A 4,729-nucleotide genomic window follows, 5' to 3' on the forward strand; every position below is an offset into this window, starting at 1 on the left:
GAGCCTGAATTCCAGAAGCTTCATGACATTATTTGATGATGTTTTTGAAGCTTATAAAAAAAAAAAGTCAGGCTCCATTGTATGAACAGAAACCAGCAGAACAAACTTGACCAAAATCACATCCTCAATGTCCTTTGGTCTTTGTCTAGATGCTCTCGCTGGCTCTGGGCTCACTGAGGATGAAGAGATCACAGCAACATCTAGGCCAGATGAGGCAGTAAGGGCAGGAGGAGTGATGGAGGGTCTCATCCATGGCTCTACACCATTTCCAGGATCTGCTGTGTCTCTAGATCCTCAGTGCTCAGACCAGTCTGAGGACATTTCATATCCTACAAAAATGCACAAACATAATACAAAAGCAATCATCTTAACAGCACAATGTCATTTGATTTCTGTATTAGAAGTAACAAAATGATCTTACTTTATATTTTTGTTTCGGGTTTTCCCTTTTTATTTTTTTTTCGTTCACAAATGCCGCCGTCACCTTTCCTTGCAGGTCCTCCTGCTCCACCACAAAAGCTCTGCAGCAAACACCGAGAATCAGAAAAGTGCTGTAATAACTCTGTGTAAATTACAATAATTAAAATAAACTACAACTTAAGATTTAAATAGATGTTTTATTCATTTCTGTAGTATACTCACTCAAAGCCTTTGATGGTATCATTTCTTCATCAGTCTCTCTCCACAGAATAAACACACGTCGGATCATCTGTCCCTGTAACATCCAGACAAGATTCAAGTTTCCTCTGAGATTTATGCGCTCAATACTACATTTACATGTTGACGTAGTTGATGATGTGTTAACTCACTTTTTATCCAACACAAATGTTCCTTATTTTATCAACAGTCCTAATGGACTAATACAATAGATAACATATGTCTAGTTAAGGGTACATTTGTTTATTTACATTACTTTCATTCATGTAATGTAAGCAGTGTTGACAACAGTGAATTCTACATAATAGCACACACACATCACTCATAGAACATAATCCATCACTCATAAGTCATAATACTTAAAGAAGATGTTCCTGTCAGATGTTAAATAAACATTTAGTAAGCATCTTTATGATATATATGGTTTAGAATATGTAAATCCACTTTGGAGAATTAAGTTATGTGTGTTTACTAAAGCTCCCCTGTTATCTATACATAATAAATCACAACTATACTGTCTAGCATCTTTACATATTCAGCAGTTTATGCTACAGTAGCTCAACAAATGTGAAATTTTAACACAAGGAACCGTGTTTACTCACATTTGAAAGCATCCGCGCCGCTTTTCTCCTCCGTGTTCGATTATGACGTATCCTCTCCCGTGGCCTCCTGGGACAGAAAAGTATCTATCGAGGAACACTTCAGAATCTGGGCGGAAGCAGTAGGCCATCCGGGAACTTCTCGACTACTCATTTATAATTACTGAGGTTTCTGACATACTTGTTCGCTCGCCTACTGCTTTTCCCCTACTAAATTATGGAGAAGTAGGCGGTTTCGGACGCAGCCAGCGATTATGCTGGTTAGAAGACAGAAAGACCTCAAATTTGACATCACTCCCTCAGCTGTTGTATTGGAAACACCCTTGCAGCAGCATTAATTCATTTTTGTCATTTAATGCCAAAGTAGTATAGCATTATAAATGCGTTTTAAATTTTTAAACATGAACAAATGTAAAATTTTACTAAATTTGCAATTTTGATAACTGGAAACGCATCATCACAGTCCGTGAAAAGGGTCCATTAAAAAAGCTGAACTAATATGTATGCACAACATAAAATGTTATCAATGCATTTTATTCATGGCAACAATCTCATATAATTATATAGATTAAAATACTAATAAACATGTTCATAAAGATAAACTTGACATACCAGCATTACTGGAGACTCCTGCAGCTCCAGCAGGAGCATCATCCTCCGATTCACTTTCATCAGGATCACTGGCATCAGAATCCGTCATATCATCCATCTCATCTTAATGTAAAAGAGAAATTTAGAACACAAGAACATCTTACTTCTGTTTAACCCATATTCAAAAGTCATTTATGAAACATGCCAAATTAGACTACATTCTACAGTGTACTCAATGGATGCATGGCACATCAAATAATTTCACATAACTCTTTATGATCACAGTTTCCTTAAATCTCCCCATGAGTGTAAAAGATCCACTGTACTACCTACACTAAGATGAACATACCTTCGATCTCAATGTCATCAAGCGATTTGCCTTGAAGATTAGGAAGACATCCCTTTTCCATGGTTAAGAGTAATTTTGAAATTTTAGCCAGCTGAGTAGTAGCTTCTGGCAGCCTGTAATAGTTGTGATGGAGGTGGATATCATGTCCTAAGAAATCAGTGACCTGGTCTAATTCATTGTTTTTCAGGTTTAGGATTTGGGAGAGAGTAGCCACGTGTTTATGCATGTTTACTTTGAGTGGCATTTTTGAGACCTCTCCTTGCGTGTCTACAATTGACAAAAATTATTTTGGTGAGCATCGCTTTGGCTAGTTCTGCATAGCTTTGAGGTGATGCAGTCTCTTTTAATTTCTGAAATGCAGCATGTGCAGTCTTTTCAAGGAATTGATGTAGGCACTGTATCTTGAATAAAAGGCAGCGTCAAAGGCTTGTTGAATTTCGCCTCATTCAGTGTGCGGGATCACCTCAGACCACTTTGAGGAGTAGAGCTTTTTAAAGGTCTCTGTTGACGTGATCAGTTCCTTGTCCTCAGACATCAGTGCTCAGCAGTGAATGATTTCACAGATCTTATTCATTGAACGCCCCGGTTTTAGCGCAAGGCTTGGGCATTGGTAGTAGTGACTCTCGTCATCATAGCCAGACAGCCTCTGGATCGCTCCAATGAGTCTATGAAAATTGGCAGGTTTCACAGCTTCTTCAAAACTGTATATAGAAAATTCTCTATGCAATGTCAATAACAATCTTCCAATTTCATGCTGTACTGTCCTCCAATTGGTGTTCTTAACCAAAATTAGACAGCCAGCCAAACTCCTGTCATGAAGAACATGAGAGTCAGGATATAGCTTCTTAGCTCCGTTTAATAGAGACTCTTGCTTAGCATGTAGACATGAACAAGAAGGAGTGAAACTGAAAATAAGCACAAAAAATACACTAAAGCCCTGGATACACTGCAGGATTTTAGAAATCCTATAAGATCATTACAAATCACACTGTGCGACATGGATCCATTGAACTTGGGCATGACATGCATGTAAATTGTACGATGATGGCACCTATTGATGACACCTCGTAGGCTACGATGCAAGTTTCTATAGAAGAATAAAACGTCATCAGCATGCGCTACTGGTTAACAAAACACCATGTTGAATCACATTTTGACAGTTGTAGTTTTTATGTGTGCTGAAAATAAAAATGAAGTGGCAAAAGAAGAAGGGAAAAGAGCTTGAGGTAAGCAGTTTTAAGTTTTAGCACCATGTCGCTTTGATTTCATGTCGCATTTTTTTTGGCTGGTCAGTAGACGTAGGTCATAGCAGCAAATACACTGTAATGATCATGCTGAAATGTCACTGTCAGAAAATGATCGTAGGCTATCTTTGGTCGCAAGAGCGGGAAGAGCTTTGAACCTCTCTCACTGTACAACATAGGACCACCGATTAAGAGCCACGATCACAGAAATCGCCACGATTGTTTTACGATGGCAATCTTTCGTCTGGGACAGCCAAAAATCGTGCAGTGTATCCCGGGCTTAAGGTGAAATTGTTTCTTGTACAAACACAAACAAAGCTTAAATACAATGAAACATATCATCTCAGTAAACAACCAGTTTACGAATTGATATCAAAGATTTATACTCATATATATTGTTTTAAACAATATTATATTGTTTTCATTTATATTCTTTCAAAATGAATCCGGCACAACTCGGTTGTTAGAAATACTGTAACACATAGAAAATATAAACCACTTACAGGCAGTTCTTGCTAAGGAGAAATCGAAACATAACAGGATTATTGCAGATGGAACGATCTTCACCATGTGCTTTGACTCTCCCTGCTGAAAAAAACAGCATATGCTGGTTAAGGTATGGACCAGCATGGACCAGCATAGGACCAGCATAAACCAGCTCAAACCAGCATACCAGCTCCAAAACCTACCTTAACCAGCATATGCTGGTTGCAATACCATACTTGCTAAAGGTCCTATTACTCTAACAAAGACAATACCCAAAGGGCAGAACACACGCAGTTTTGTGAATGTCCGTTTGAACATCCCTTTGCAGTACACGTCTTTTTGGTGCCCGTTTTTTTTTTAAGAGCCCCCTCTCCACACTGTAAAACATCTGTGTTATGCTGATAGTTGCCCTTGTTCCTGAGTTTTTGCAGCATTGCTTTACGTTCTTTCGAGTGCACAGGGAGTGACAAAGCCCATCCAACTTCAACTTCATCCATGTGAGTTTTCAAATGGTGCGCTAACTTAGACTGAGGTTTCCTGCAGATGTAACAATTGTTCTTACTATTTAAAGAACAAGAAATTTTTGCTGATTGCACACACTGATCTGCTTCAGCCATGCTGCTTTCCCTCCCTTCCTCTCTCAACGCTGCTGCCCTATTTGCATTCAAAATCTTCTCACTAATGTACTCTCCATTGTGTGATCGGGGTGACTGCATAACTACATCTCTTGACCTGCGTACCTCTGAGTCTTGCTTTTTGGGAAGATAGCATTCACCAGAACTGCCTGATTCACTGTCTATCTC

General features: G+C 38.8%; 1 long non-coding RNA gene across 1 annotated transcript; it reads right to left on the minus strand.

Annotated features, from left to right (window-relative positions):
- Window positions 1-650: 650 nt before the first annotated feature.
- On the minus strand, window positions 651-4,090 carry LOC127500361 (uncharacterized). The gene is made up of 4 exons (XR_007926320.1): window positions 3,944-4,090; window positions 1,869-3,005; window positions 1,260-1,326; window positions 651-715 (listed from the first exon to the last, which is right to left on the minus strand). It is a non-coding gene; the product is annotated as an uncharacterized LOC127500361 (long non-coding RNA).
- Window positions 4,091-4,729: the final 639 nt, after the last annotated feature.

The sequence above is a fragment of the Ctenopharyngodon idella genome, chromosome 18 (genome assembly GCF_019924925.1).
Source record: "Ctenopharyngodon idella isolate HZGC_01 chromosome 18, HZGC01, whole genome shotgun sequence".
NCBI classification, from domain to species: domain Eukaryota; kingdom Metazoa; phylum Chordata; class Actinopteri; order Cypriniformes; family Xenocyprididae; genus Ctenopharyngodon; species Ctenopharyngodon idella.